At 37.1% G+C, this 15,898-nt stretch overlaps 2 non-coding genes across 2 annotated transcripts; one reads left to right on the top strand and one right to left on the bottom strand.

Annotated features, from left to right (window-relative positions):
- The first annotated feature begins 706 nt into the window (after positions 1–706).
- Positions 707–814, top strand: LOC148565548 (small nucleolar RNA R71). Its single transcript, XR_015885407.1, has one exon. It is a non-coding gene; the product is annotated as a small nucleolar RNA R71 (small nucleolar RNA).
- An 11,513-nt stretch (positions 815–12,327) lies between these two features.
- Positions 12,328–12,435, bottom strand: LOC148565547 (small nucleolar RNA R71). The gene has a single exon (XR_015885521.1). It is a non-coding gene; the product is annotated as a small nucleolar RNA R71 (small nucleolar RNA).
- Between the last annotated feature and the right edge of the window lie 3,463 nt (positions 12,436–15,898).

Below are 15,898 nucleotides of genomic sequence, written 5' to 3'. Positions count from 1 at the left end.
GGGAGAGTACTAGGAGGAGTTTCAGTGACCCTTTTACTCAGCTGGCCCACTTGTGCCTCCAAATTTATAATGGTGGAGCTTGTTTCATTCATGAAACTCACAGTGGCCTTAGATAGATCAGAGACTATATTTGCTAAGCTAGATGGATTTTGCTCAGAAATCTCTGTCTGTTGCTGAGTGGATGATGAAAAAGGTTTGCTATTGCTAAACCTGTTTCTCCCACCATTATTAAAGCCTTGTTGAGGCTTTTATTGATCCTTTCATGAGAAATTTGGATGATTCCTCCATGAGGGATTATAGGTGTTTCCATAGGGTTCACCCATGTAATTCACCTCTGCTATTGCAGGGTTCTCAGGATCATAAGCTTCTTCTTCAGAAGATGGCTCTATAGTACTGTTGGATGATTCCTTCAATCCATTCAGACTCTGAGAGATCATATTGACTTGTTGAGTCAATATTTTATTCTAAGCCAATATGGCATTCAGAGTATCAATTTCAAGAACTTCCTTCCTCTGAGGTGTCCCATTACTCACAGGATTCCTTTCAGAAGTGTACATGAACTGGTTATTGCAACCATGTCAATGAGTTTCTGAGCTTCTGCAGGCATTTTCTTTAGGTGAATAGATCCACCTGCAGAATGGTCCAGTGACATCTTTGATAGCTCAGACAGACCATCATAGAATATATCCAGGATGGTCCATTCTGAAAGCATGTCAGAAGGACACTTTTTGGTCAGTTCCTTGTATCTCTCCTAAGCTTCATAGAGGGATTCACCTTCTTTCTGTTTGAAGGTTTGAACATCCACTCTAAGCTTACTAAGCTTTTGAGGAGGAAAGAACTTGGCTAAGAAAGCCGTGACCAGCTTATCCCAAGAGTTCAGGCTATCTTTAGGTTGAGAATTCAACCATATTCTAGCTCTGTCTCTTACAGCAAACGGGAAAAGCATAAGCCTGTAGACCTCGGGATCAACCCCATTGGTCTTAACAGTGTCACAGATCTGCAAGAATTCAGTTAAGAACTGAAAAGGATCTTCTGATGGAAGTCTATGAAACTTGCAGTTCTGTTGCATCAGAGAAACTAATTGAGGCTTTAGCTCAAAATTGTTTGCTCCAATGGCATGGATTGAGATGCTTCTTCCATGTAAATTGGAATTTGGTGCAGTAAAGTCACCAAGCATCTTCCTTGCATTGTTATTATTTTCAGCCATGTCTCCTTCTTGTTCGAAAATTTTAGTAAAGTTCTCTTCAGAGTGTTGTGTTTTAGCTTCTCTTAGCTTCCTCTTTAGAGTCCTTTCAGGTTCCGGATCAGTTTCAACAAGAATGTTCTTGTCCTTGCTCCTGCTTATATGAAAAAGAAGGGAACAGAAAATAACAGGGATCCTCCTTGCCACAGTAGAGAGGTTCCTTTATGTGAGTAGAAGAGAAGAAAAAGAATTCGAACACAGAAAGAGGGAGAGGGTTCGAATTTTTAAATGAAGAGAAGTGTTAGTAAATAAATAAAATAATTAGAAAGAGATGAGGGGGAGAGAATTTCGAAAATTAAATAACCTAAAATAAAAGTATTTTTGTTTTTAATTTAAAATTAAAGTTAGAATTCGAAAATTAAAAAGAAAAATGAAATTGAATTAAATTAAAGTTTAAAACAATTAGTTAATTAAAAAGGAGTTTTGAAAAAGATGGAAGGGATTTTCGAAAATTATAAAGAGAGAGTTAGTTAGGTAATTTTGAAAAAGATATGATTGAAATAGTAACTTTTAAGATCAAACAAAAAGTCAAGTAGTTAATTGAAAAAGATTTGAAAATCAATTTTTGAAAAGATAAGAAGTTAGAAAAGATTTTGAAATTGATTTTGAAAAAGATGTGATTGAAACTTATTTTGAAAAATATTTGAAAAAGAAATTTAAAAAGATTTGATTTTTAAAATCAAAGTTGATTACTTGACTAACAAGAAACTAAAAATATATGATTCTAGAGTTTAAAGATTGAACCTTTCTTACTAGGCAAGTAACAAACTTAAAAATTTTTGAATCAATCACATTAATGGTTAGTAAAGATTTTGAAATTATGAACAAGATAAGAAAAAGATTTTTGAAAATCAACTTGAAATTTTCGAAAATCATAAAAGAAAAAATGAAAAAGATTTGATTTTTGAAAAAGATTTGAAAAAGATAGAATTTTTAAATTGAAAAATTGACTTGACTCATAAGAAACAACTAAATTTTAAAAAAGTTTTGAAAAAGTCAACTCAAATTTTCAAAAATTTATGAGAGAAAAAGGGAAAGATATTTTTTTTTATGAAGAAAGAGAAAAACAACAAAAAGACTCCAAACATGAAAATTATGAATCAAAACATACAATGCATGCAAGAACACTATGAATGTCAAGATGAACACCAAGAACACTTTGAATGTCAAGATGAACACCAAGAACTTATTTTTGAAAATTTTTAATAAAAGAAAAACATGCAAGACACCAAACTTAAAAATTTTTAATATTGAGACACTAACAAATTGAAAATGCATATGAGAAACAAGAAAAGATGCACAACAAGAAAATGCAAAGATCAAACAAGAAGACTTGTCAAGAACAACTTGAAAATCATGAAGAACACATGCATGAGTTTTCGAAAAATGCACAAATTTTAAGAACATGCAATTAACACCAAACTTATGACTTGACACTAGATTCAAGCAAGAAACATCAAATTATTTTTGGTTTTATGATTTTATTAATTTTTTTTTGGATATTTTTCAAAAATTATTTTGGGAAAAACGAAAAAGAAGAAATTTTTTTTTGTATTATTTTTGAAAATAAGAAATAAAAAAGCTTTAAAATAAAATAAAATTACCTAATCTGAGCAACAAGATGAACCGTCAGTTGTCCAAACTCGAACAATCCCCGGCAACGACGCCAAAAACTTGGTGCGCAGAAGTTGTGATCATCAACAATGGCGCCAAAGACTTGGTGCTCTCAAACGTGAATCACACTTTGTCACAACTTCGCACAACTAACCAGCAAGTGCACTGGGTCGTCCAAGTAATAAACCTTACGTGAGTAAGGGTCGATCCCACGGAGATTGTCGGCCTGAAGCAAGCTATGGTCACCTTGTAAATCTCAGTCAGGCGGATTCAAATGGTTATGGTGAATTGATAATAAATATAAATAAAATATAAACTAGGATAGAGATACTTATGTAATTCATTGGTGAGAATTTCAGATAAGCGTATAGAGATGCTTTCATTCCTCCTGAACCTCTGCTTTCCTGCTGTCTTCATCCAATTATTCCTACTCCCTACCATGGCAAGTTGTATGTTGGCATCACTGTTGTCAATGGCTACATCCCGTCCTCTCTGTGAAAATGGTCCAATGCGCTGTCACTGCATAGCTAATTATCTGTCGGTTCTCGATCATGCTGGAATAGGATTTACTATCCTTTTGCGTCTGTCACTACGCCCAGCACTCGCGAGTTTGAAGCTCGTCATAGCCATCCCTTCCCAGATCCTACTCGGAATACCACAGACAAGGTTTAGACTTTCCGGATCTCAGGAATGGCCGTCTATGGGTTCTAACTTATACCACGAAGATTCTAATATCTCGGACTCGGTCCTCTGTATTAGATATCTAAGAGATATTCATTCTAGCTTGTTTGCATGTAGAACGGAAGTGTTTGTCAGGCACGCGTTCGTAAGTGAGAATGATGATGAGCGTCACATAATCATCACATTCATCATGTTCTTGGGTGCGAATGAACATCTTAGAATAGGAATAAGCTTGAATTGAATAGAAAAACAATAGTACTTTGCATTAATTCATGAGAAACAGCAGAGCTCCACACCTTAATCTATGGTGTGTAGAAACTCTACTGTTGAAAATACATAAGTGATGAAGGTTCAGGCATGGCCAAATGGCCAGCCCCCATAAAGGTCTAAGATAGCATAAAACTGATCAAAGATGTCTAATACAATAGTAAAGGGTCCTATTTATATCAGACTAGTTACTAGGGTTTACAAAAATGAGTAAATGATGCAGAAATCCACTTCTGCGGCCCACTTGGTGTGTGCTTGGGCTGAGCATTGAGCTTTACACGTGTAGAGGCTTTTTTTGGAGTTGAACGCCAGTTTGTAAGTTTCTAGCGTTTAACTCTACTTTGCAACCTGTTTCTGGCGTTTAACTCCAGAATGCAACATGGAACTGGCGTTGAGCGCCAGTTTGCATCATCTAAACTCGGGCAAAGTATGGACTATTATAAATTGCTGGAAAGCCCTGGATGTCTACTTTCCAACGCAATTTAGAGCGCGCAATTTGGAGTTCTGTAGCTCCAGAAAATCCACTTTGAGTGCAGGAAGGTCAAAATCCAACAGCATATGCAGTCCTTCTTCAACCTCTGAATCTGATTTTTGCTCAAGTCCCTCAATTTCAGCCAGAAAATACCTGAAATCATAGAAAAATATACAAACTCATATTAAAGTCCAGAAATGTGATTTTTATTTAAAAACTAATAAAATTATACTAAAAACTAACTAAATCATACTAAAAACTATGTAAAAACAATGCCAAAAAGCGTATAAATTATCCGCTCATCAGCATGCTACAATCACAAAAGAAATTCAAATGATTGATGCTTCTATCTAGCTCATTTTATGAAATCTTTTTCTTTATGTTCCTTCCTTGAAGAAAGCTTTTCATTCTTTTCTTAGCTTAAGTTTTTGGGTGCTTTGCACCATGTTGAACGCTACGACTCTAAATGCTTTGTTTTCAAGTATTACCACTTGATACATATGCACCACAAGCATTTAATTAGAGGACTCTTTAAGCTTATTTGTTTCTTTTATTTACTCTCTAATCATTGATACTCAGAGCCTTGAGTTTTGAAGGAATTCTTTTGCACTTGAGTCTAGCCTTGACTCTAAGTGTTTTGTTTTCAAGCTTTTTTCTTGATACATAAACACCACAAGTACTTAACAATTGAATTGTCATTAGTACTCAGAGCCTTCAGCTTTTTCATTCTTTCCCTTTTCTTTTCTTGCCTTATTTGCATTTACTTCTTCAAGGTTTTCATGATTTCAAAAATTTCATAAAATGTCCTAGATGAAAATTTCAATTAAACAAATTCAAATTCAATTGAGCAACAATAGTCATGCTAGCTTCCCAATACTTATAAGCTCATGCTAAATTCTTCTTTAATTACCTTGTTTGTTTATGATCATGATTATTTGATTACTTTGACTCACAAAATTCAAGATGGTAGTCATAATATCACAGCAGCATGTTACAATTTCAAAATTCAAGCTATGCTTATTTACAAGGAGCAATCACACATGCATATAAAAGAATGAAAGAAAATCATGCAATTTAAAGTACTGGTAACAAATAAGAGGAAAATAAACTTTACCACCTTGTAGTTCATCTTCATTGTTGTTGTCACTTTCCTCCTATTCTTCCCCTTCCCACACCAAACTTAGAATGCTTGCTTATCTTCAAGCAATAATTAAAACAGTGGTAATGCGGTCTATGATGGATCATGAGTGTCTTACACAATGAAATGTGAGTAATGCATGTGCTTAAGCAAAATTAAGGATACAATAAAGGCACAAAAAAGAAAATAGAGACAATATGATTGCATTAACAAGTGGGGTGTGCATGATACATTGCATGAAAGATAAGTGGCAACACCAAATTTAGTGTGACACTTTTATTTTAGAATAATACAAGTACCCAGTGAAGATTGAAAATCAAATGGTTGCTTGGCAACACCAAACTTAGAATGCAATTATATGCCAAATTATTGAAAATAGACAAAGCAAAGAAAGGAATTGTTACCTACGGTTGGGTAGCCTCCCAACAAGTGCTCTTTTAATGTCATTAGCTTGATATGTTGTTCTCAACTTTCTTCCTCTTCTTCCAATTTGTTAAGAGGAATGACATCAGAGGGAGAGAAGAGCCAGTCAGTGTCCCCTGTCTTGGCCTCTGCCCAATAAGCTTCCTTTTGTTATTTGCTTGATTGAACTTACTTGTTGGATCAGGGATTAGATTGCTTGTGTTTGAGCTTTTCTTCTTCATGGATATAGTTAATTGTAGCTCGGTCACAATCCTCTCTTCGGTGATCTTGTTGGTTGCCTTCACTTCTTGGATATCAAGACTTGAGTGTTGCGTGATGGTTGGAGTAATTGAGACAAGAACAATCCATTGGGAGCGGACACTGAAGGTTCCAAGCAAGTACGAGGCGATTATCTATGAGTATATTGCCTCGCTTCATTGGGGATTTCTTGAGCAAAACCCAATCGACGAAGTTAATGAATCCATGGTGCGGGAATTCTATGCGAACTACCAAGCTTGGGAAGAGGAGTCGGTATTCCTATGAGGGAAGATGTTGGACACTTCCAACAAGGCTCTAGAAACTATTCTGAAGATTCCCCACATTCTGCCTGAAAATGATGAGTATTTGATGAGCGGATAATTTATACGCTTTTTGGTATTGTTTTTAGTATGTTTTTAGTAGAATCTAGTTACTTTTAGGGATGTTTTCATTAGTTTTTATGTTAAATTCACATTTCTGGACTTTACTATGAGTTTGTGTGTTTTTCTGTGATTTCAGGTATTTTCTGGCTGAAATTGAGGGACTTGAGCAAAAATCAGATTCAGAGGTTGAAGAAGGACTGCTGATGTTGTTGGATTCTGATCTCCCTGCACTCAAAGTGGATTTTCTGGAGATACAGAACTCAAAATGGCGCGCTTCCAATTGCGTTGGAAAGTAGACATCCAGGGCTTTCCATAAATATATAATAGTCTATACTTTGGCCGAGTTTAAACGATGTAAAAGGGCATTGAACGCCAGTTCTACGCTGCTGTCTGGAGTTAAACGCCAGAAACACGTCACAAGCCAGAGTTGAACGCAAAAAATACGTTACAAACTGGCGTTCAACTCCAAGATTGACCTCTACACGTGTAACATTCAAGCTCAGCCCAAGCACACACCAAGTGGGCCCCGGAAGTGGATTTATGCATCAATTACTTACTTCCGTAAACCCTAGTAACTAGTTTATTATAAATAGAACTTTTTACTATTGTATTAGAGATCTTTGGATCATCTTTGATCAGTTTTATACTATCTTAGACTTTCATGGGGGCTGGCCATTCGGTCATGCCTGAACCATTATCACTTATGTATTTTCATACGGTAGAGTTTCTGCACTCCATAGATTAAGGTGTGGAGCTCTGCTGTTCCTCAAAGATTAATGCAAAGTACTACTATTTTTCTATTCAATTCAACTTATTCCGCTTCTAAGATATTCATTCGCACTTCAACCTGAATGTGATGAACGTGACAGTCATCATCATTCCCTATGAACACGTGCCTGACAACCACTTCCGTCCTTAGATTGAATGAGTATCTCTTGGATCTCTTAATCAGAATCTTCGTGGTATAAGCTAGATTGATGGCGGCATTCATGAGAGTCCAGAAAGTCTAAACCTTGTCTGTGGTATTCCGAGTAGGACTCTGGGATTGAATGACTGTGACGAACTTCAAACTCGCGAGTGCTGGGCGTAGTGACAGACGCAAAAGGAGGATGAATCCTATTCCAGTATGATCGAGAACCTCAGATGATTAGCCGTACTGTGACAGAGCATTTGGACCATTTTCACAAGAGGATGGGATGCAGCCATTGACAAGGGTGATGCCTCCAGACGATTAGCCATGCAGTGACAGCGCATCGGACCATTTTCCAGAGAGGATAAAAAGTAGCCATTGACAACGGTGATGTCCTTACATAAAGCCAGCCATGGAAAGGAGTAAGACTGATTGGATGAAGACAGCAGGAAAGCAGAGGTTCAGAGGAACAAAAGCATCTCTATACACTTATCTGAAATTCTCACCAACGACATACATAAGTGTTTCTATCCTTATTTTCTATCTATTTATTATTTATGTTCGAAAACTCCATAACTATTTTATATCCGCCTGACTGAGATTTACAAGGTGACCATAGCTTGCTTCATACCAACAATCTCCGTGGGATCGACCCTTACTCACGTAAGGTTTATTACTTGGACGACCCAGTGCACTTGCTGGTTAGTTGTATCGAAGTTGTGAATGAAAAATGATTTCTTAAGACATGCGTACAGAGTTTCTGGCGCCGTTGCCTGAGATCACAATTTCGTGCACCAGTATTCAAGGATAAAAGCAGATGTGTTCAAGGGGAGGATGTCTTTGGCTCCCATTCTTAAGAAGATTGGTCCCCACGAGTATTTCTTATTCTTACTTGAATGCCGAAGCACGTATTTGGCATCAGATTGTGGCCGACCATATAGTTGATGAGCGGATAATTTATACGCTTTTTGGCATTATTTTTAGTATATTTTTAGTAGGATCTAGTTACTTTTAGGGATGTTTTCATTAGTTTTTATGTTAAATTCACATTTCTGGAACTTTACTATGAGTTTGTGTGTTTTTCTGTGATTTCAGGTATTTTCTGGCTGAAATTGAGGGACTTGAGCAAAAATCAGATTCAGAGGTTGAAGAAGGACTGCTGATACTGTTGGATTCTAACCTCCCTGCACTCAAAGTGGATTTTCTGGAGCTACAGAACTCGAAATGGCGCTCTTCCTATTGCGTTGGAAAGTAGACATCCAGAGCTTTCCATCAATATATAATAGTCCATACTTTGTGCAAGTTTAGATGACGCAAACTGGCGTTCAATGCCAGCTCTCTGCCCAATTCTGGAGTTCAGCGCCAGAAATGGATCAAAAACCAGAGTTGAACGCCAGAAATGGATCAAAACCTGGCGTTCAACTCCACAAATGGCCTCTACACGTGGAAAGTTAAGGCTCAGCCCAAGCACACACCAAGTGGGCCCCGGAAGTGGATTTATGCATCAATTACTTACTTATGTAAACGCTAGTGACTAGTTTATTATAAATAGGACCTTTTACTATTGTATTAGACATCTTTGGACCCCTGGTTCTTAGATCAGAGGGGCTGGCCATTCGGCCATGCCTGGACCTATCACTTATGTATTTTTAACGGTAGAGTTTCTACACTCCATAGATTAAGGTGTGGAGCTCTGCTGTTCCTCAAAGATTAATGCAAAGTACTACTATTTTCTATTCAATTCATCTTATTTCGCTTCTAAGATATTCATTCGCACTTCAACCTGAATGTGATGAACGTGACAATCATCATCATTCCCTATGAACGCGTGCCTGACAACCACTTCTGTTCTACATTAGATTGAATGAGTATCTCTTAGATCTCTTAATCAGAATCTTCGTGGTGTAAGCTAGAATGATGGCGGCATTCAAGAGAATCCGGAAGGTCTAAACCTTGTCTGTGGTATTCCGAGTAGGATTCAATGATTGAATGACTGTGACGAGCTTCAAACTCGCGATTGCCGGGCGTAGTGACAGACGCAAAAGGATAGTAAATCCTATTCCAGCATGATCGAGAACCGACAGATGAATAGCCGTGCCGTGACAGGGTGCATTGACCATTTTCACTGAGAGGATAAGATGAAGCCATTGACAAGGGTGATGCCTCCAGACGATTAGCCGTGCCGTGACAGGGCATTGGATCATTTCCCCGAGAGATGACCGAAAGTAGCCATTGACAGTGGTGATGTATCACATAAAGCCAGCCTTGGAAATGAGTAAGACTGATTGGATGAAGATAGCAGGAAAGCAGAGGTTCAGAGGAACGAAAGCATCTCCATTCGCTTATCTGAAATTCTCACCAATGAATTACATAAGTATTTCTATCCCTATTCTATTAATTATTATTCGAAAACACCATTATCAATTTATATCTGCCTAACTGAGATTTGCAAGGTGACCATAGCTTGCTTCATACCAACAATCTCTGTGGGATTCGACCCTTACTCACGTAAGGTATTACTTGGATGACCCAGTGCACTTGCTGGTCAGTTACACGGAGTTGTGAATCGTGGTTTTGGCATCATGTGTTTGGCGCCATTTCCAGGGAAAGAAAGAGCAATGAACTTTACATAATTAAAGTGTAATCACGATTCCGCGTACCAAGTTTTTGGCGCCGTTGCCGGGGATTGTTCGAGTTTGGACAACTGACGGTTCATCTTGTTGCTCAGATTAGGTAATTTTCTTTTTGTTTTCCTTTCAAAAATTTTTCAAAAACCTTTAAAAAATTTCTCACTTGTTTTTGAAAAAAAAAAATGTTTTCAAAAATATTTTTCTTCAGAATTTTTAATAATGAATTCTAGTGTTTCATGAAGCATGTTGAAGCCTATCTGGCTGTAAAGCCATACCCAAACTGCTTTGGGATTGGTCTTCAACTAATCACCTCAATGGAGTCATGCCCAATTCTTCTGGATAGGGCATGTTAGGCTTGTCATGTCTGAATTACACTCATATTTTTATTAAAGCTTGGCTGGCTATTAAGCCATGCCTGACCCTTTGATTGGAGCTTTAAGACTAACATGGCAAGATTCTTGGAATTCATATTAAAAATTTTGGAATCCTTATTTTTATTTTTCACAATAATTTTTGAAAAAAAATTAAAAGAAAATACAAAAAAATAATAAAATCATAAAAATCAAAAATATTTTTGTGTTCTTCTTTGAGTCTTGAGTCATGTTATAAGTTTGGTGTCAATTGCATGTGCATCTTGCATTTTTCGAAAATAATCATGCATTCATAGTGTTCTTCATGATCTTCAAGTTGTTCTTGGTAAGTCTTCTTGTTTGATCTTTGCATTTGCATGTTTTGTGTCTTTTCTTGTTTTTCATATGCATTCTGGAATTCTTAGTGTCTAAGCATTAAAGAATTCTAAGTTTGGTGTCTTGCATATTTTCTTTGCATTAAAAATTTTTCAAAAATATGTTCTTGGTGTTCATCTTGACATTCAAAGTGTTCTTAGTGTTCATCTTGACATTCATAGCATTCTTGTATGCATTCATTGTTTTGATCTAAAAATTTCATGCATTGCATCATTTTTCTTGTTTTTCTCTTGCATCATAAAATTCAAAAATAAAAAAAAAATATCTTTCCCTTTTTCTCTCATCAAATTCGAAAATTTGAGTTGACTTTTTCAAAAATTTTTAAAATCAAGTTGTTTCTTATGAGTCAAATCAAATTTTCAATTTGAAAATCTTATCTTTTTCAAAATCTTTTTCAAAAATCAAATCTTTTTCAAATTTCTCAGTTATTTTCGAAAATTCCAAAAAAAAATATTTTTCAAAAATATTTTTCTTAATTTTACATCATATTTTCGAAAATAACATCAACAATTAATGTTTTGATTCAAAAATTTCAAGTTTGTTACTTGCTTGTTAAGAAAGATTCAAACTTTAAGTTCTAGAATCATATCTTGTGATTTCTTGTGAATCAAGTCATTAATTGAGATTTTAAAAATCAAATCTTTTTCAAAAACTAATTTCAATAATATCTTTTCAAAAAAAAATATCTTCTTATCTTATCTTTTTCAAAAATTTGATTTCAAAATATCTTCTCTAACTTCCTAACTTCTTATCTTTTCAAAATTTGTTTCAACTAACTAACTAACTTTTTGTTTGTTTCTTATCTTTTTCAAAACCACCTAACTAACTCTCTCTCTCTCTAATTTTCGAAAATATCTTCCCTCTTTTTCAAAATTTCTTTTTAAACTAATTATTTTATTTTTTATTTGAATTTTCGAAAAACTACTAACCTTTTTCAAAAACTATTTTCAAAAATCACTAACTCTTTTTCAAAAATTATTTTCAAAATTTTCCCTCTCTCATCTTATTCTATTTATTTATTCATCTACTAACATCTCTTCCTCACATCACCAAAAAATCCGAACCCTCTCTCTCTCTCTGAGTTCAGATTTTTCTTCTTCTTTTCTTCTACTAACAATAAGGAACCTCTTTACTGTGACATAGAGGATTCCTCTTCTTTTCTTTTTCTCTCCTCTTTCTTATGAGCAGGGACAGAGAAAAAGGCATTCTTGTTGAAGCTGATCCAGAACCTGAAAGGACTCTGAAGAAGAAATTAAGAGAAGCTAAATTACAACAATCCAGAGACAACTTGATTGAAAATTTCGAACAAGTAAAGGAGATGGCAGCCGAACCCAACAACAATGCAAGGAGAATGCTTGGTGACTTTACTGCACCTAATTCCAATTTACATGGAAGAAGCATCTCTATTCCTACCATTGGAGCAAACAACTTTGAGCTGAAACCTCAATTAGTTTCTCTGATGCAGCAGAACTGCAAGTTTCATGGACTTCCATCTGAAGATCCTTTTCAATTCTTAACTGAGTTCTTGGGATAAGCTGGTCAAGGCTTTCTTAGCCAAGTTCTTTCCTCCTCAAAAGCTGAGCAAGCTTAGAGTGGATGTTCAAACCTTCAGACAAAAAGAAGGTGAATCCCTCTATGAAGCTTGGGAGAGATACAAAGGACTGACCAAAAAGTGTCCTTCTGACATGCTTTCAGAATGGACCATCCTGGATATATTCTATGATGGTCTGTCTGAGTTATCTAAGATGTCATTGGACACCTCTGCAGGTGGATCCATTCACCTGAAGAAAATGCCTGCAGAAGCTCAAGAACTCATTGACATGGTTGCAAATAACCAGTTTATGTACACTTCTGAAAGGAATCCTGTGAATAATGGGACGCCTATAAAGAAGGGAGTTCTTGAGATTGATACTCTGAATGCCATATTAGCTCAGAACAAAATATTGACTCAACAAGTCAATATGATCTCTCAGAGTCTGAATGGAATGCAAGCTGCATCCAACAGTACTCAAGAGGCTTCTTATGAAGAAGAAGCTTATGATCCTGAGAACCTTGCAATAGCAGAGGTGAATTACTTAGGTGAACCTTATGGAAACACCTATAACTCATCATGGAGAAATCATCCAAATTTCTCATGGAAGGATCAAAAGCCTCAACAAGGCTTTAATAATGGTGGGAGAAGCAGGTTTAACAATAATAAACCTTTTTCATCATCCACTCAGCAACAGACAGAGAACTCTGAACAAAATACTTCTAATTTAACAAACTTAGTCTCTGATCTATCTAAAGCCACTGTAAGTTTCATGAATGAAACAAGATCTTCCATTAGAAATCTGGAAGCACAAGTGGGCTAGCTGAGTAAAAGGATCACTGAAATCCCTCCTAGTACTCTCCCAAGCAATACAGAAGAGAATCCAAAAGGAGAGTGCAAGGCCATTGACATAAGCACCATGGCCGAACCCAAAGAAGGAGAGGAGGACGTAAATCCCAAGGAGGAAGACCTCCTGGGACGTCCAGTGACCAATAAGGAGCTTCCCTCTGAGGAACCGAAGGAATCTGAGACTCATCTAGAGACCATAGAGATTCCATTGAACCTCCTTATGCCATTCATGAGCTCTGATGAGTATTCCTCTTTTGAAGAGAATGAGGATGTTACTGAAGAGCAAACTGCCAAGTTTCTTGGTGCAATCATGAAGCTGAATGCCAAATTATTTAGTATTGAGACGTGGGAAGATGAACCTCCCTTGTTCACAAATGAACTAAGTGATCTGGATCAACTGACATTGCCTCAGAAGAGACAGGATCCTGAAAAGTTCATAATACCTTGTACCATAGGCACCATGATCTTTAAGGCTCTGTGTGACCTTGGTTCAGGAATAAACCTCATGCCCCTCTCTGTAATAGAGAAACTGGGAATCTATGGGGTACAAGCTGCTAAAATCTCATTAGAGATGGCAGACAATTCAAGAAAACAGGCTTATGGACAAGTAGAGGACGTGTTAGTAAAGGTTGAAGGCCTTTACATCCCTGCTGATTTCATAGTCCTGGATACTGGAAAGGAAGAGGATGAATCCATCATCCTAGGAAGACCTTTCCTAGCCACAGCAAGAGCTGTGATTGATGTGGACAGAGGAGAATTAATCCTTCAATTGAATGAGGATAACCTTGTGTTTACAACTCAAGGATCTCTCTCTGCATCCATGGAGAGGAAGCATAAAGCACTTCTCTCAAAGCAGAGTCAAACAAAGCCCCACAGTCAAACTCTAAGTTTGGTGTTGGGAGGCCACAACCAAACTCTAAGTTTAGTGTTGAACTCCCATATCCAAACTCTAAGTTTGGTGTTGGAGAGTCTCAACAAAGCTCTGCACGCTTGTGAGGCTCCATGACGGCCCACTGTCAAGTTATTGACATTAAAGAAGCGCTTGTTGGGAGGCAACCCAATGTTTATTTATCTAATTTTGTTTTTGTTTTTCATGTTTTCTTAGGTTCATGATCATGTGGAGTCACAAAATAAACAAAAAAATTAGAAACGGAATCAAAAACAGCAGAAGAAAAATCACACCCTGGAGGAAGCACCTGTCTGGCATTCAACGCCAGAACAAAGCATGGTTCTGGCGCTGAACGCCCAAAATGGGCAGCATCCTGGCGCTGAACGCCCAGAACAAGCATGGTTCTGGCGTTCAACGCCAGAAATGGCAGCAAATGGGCGTTGAACGCCCAAAATGGGCACCAACCTGGCGCTGAACGCCCAGAGTTGTGTGCAAGGGCATTTTACATGCCTAATGGGTGCAGGGATGTTAATCCTTGACACCTCCGGATCTGTGGACACCACAGGATCACCTCAAGATCTGTGGACACTACAGGATCATCTTAGGATCTGTGAATCCCACAGGATCCCCACCCACCTCACCCTCTCTCTCTCCATTCATGACCATCCCTTCTGTTTTCCATTCACCACTCACATCCATACACACATCCCTCCATCTCTTCCATATCTTCTTCTTCTTCTATTCTTTCTTCTTTTTCTTGAGGGCGAGCAACATTCTAAGTTTGGTGTGGTAAAAGCATAAGCTTTTTATTTTTCCATTACCATTGATGGCACCTAAACCTCTAAAAGAGGGGAAGGGAAGACAAAGGCATCCACCTCCTAGTCATGGGAGATGGAAAGATTCATCTCAAGGGTCTATAGCTCAGTGGTAGAACATGTGGCTGCAAATCAAGAGATCCCTGAGATACCTCAGGGGATGCACTTCCCTCCACATAAATATTAGGAGCAAATCAACACCTCCCTAGGAGAATTAAGTTCCAACATGGGACAACTAAGGGTGGAACATCAAGAGCACTCCATCATCCTTCATGAAATAAGAGAAGATCAAAAAGCAATGAGGGAGGAGCAACAAAGACAAGGAAGAGACATAGAAGAGCTCAAGGACGTCATTGGCCCCTCAAGAAGGAAACGCCACCATCACTAAGGTGGATTCATTCCTTGCTCTTATTTCTTCTGTTTTTCGTTTTCTATGTTAAGTGCTTATCTATGTTTGTGTCTTCATTACATGATCATTAGTAGTTAGTAACTATGTCTTAAAGTTATGAATGTCCTATGAATCCATCACCTCTCTTAAATGAAAAATGTTTTAATTCAAAAGAACAAGAAGTACATGAGTTTCGAATTTATCCTTGAACTTAGTTTAATTATATTGATGTGGTGACAATGCTTCTTGTTTTCTGAATGAATGCTTGAACAGTGCATATGTCTTTTGAAGTTGTTGTTTAAGAATGTTAAATATGTTGGCTCTTGAAAGAATGATGACTAGGAGACATGTTATTTGATAATCTGAAAAATCATAAAAATGATTCTTGAAGCAAGAAAAAGCAGCAAAGAACAAAGCTTGCAGAAAAAAAAATAGGCGAAAAAAAAATAGAAAGAAAAAGAAAAAGCAAGCAGAAAAAGCCAAAGCTCTTAAAACCAAGAGGCAAGAGCAAAAAGCCAATAACCCTTAAAACCAAAAGGCAAGGGCAAATAAAAAGGACCCCAAGGCTTTGAGCATCAGTGGATAGGAGGGCCTAAAGGAATAAAATCCTGGTCTAAGCGGCTAAACCAAGCTGTCCCTAACCATGTGCTTGTGGCGTGTAGGTGTCAAGTGAAAACTTGAG

The sequence above is a fragment of the Arachis ipaensis genome, chromosome B5, assembly GCF_059453495.1.
Source record: "Arachis ipaensis isolate K30076 ecotype BB chromosome B5, ASM5945349v1, whole genome shotgun sequence".
Classification (NCBI taxonomy): Eukaryota; Viridiplantae; Streptophyta; class Magnoliopsida; order Fabales; family Fabaceae; genus Arachis; species Arachis ipaensis.
The sequence above is the reverse complement of the archived record's forward strand: the minus strand, read 5'-3'. Positions and strand labels throughout refer to the sequence as shown.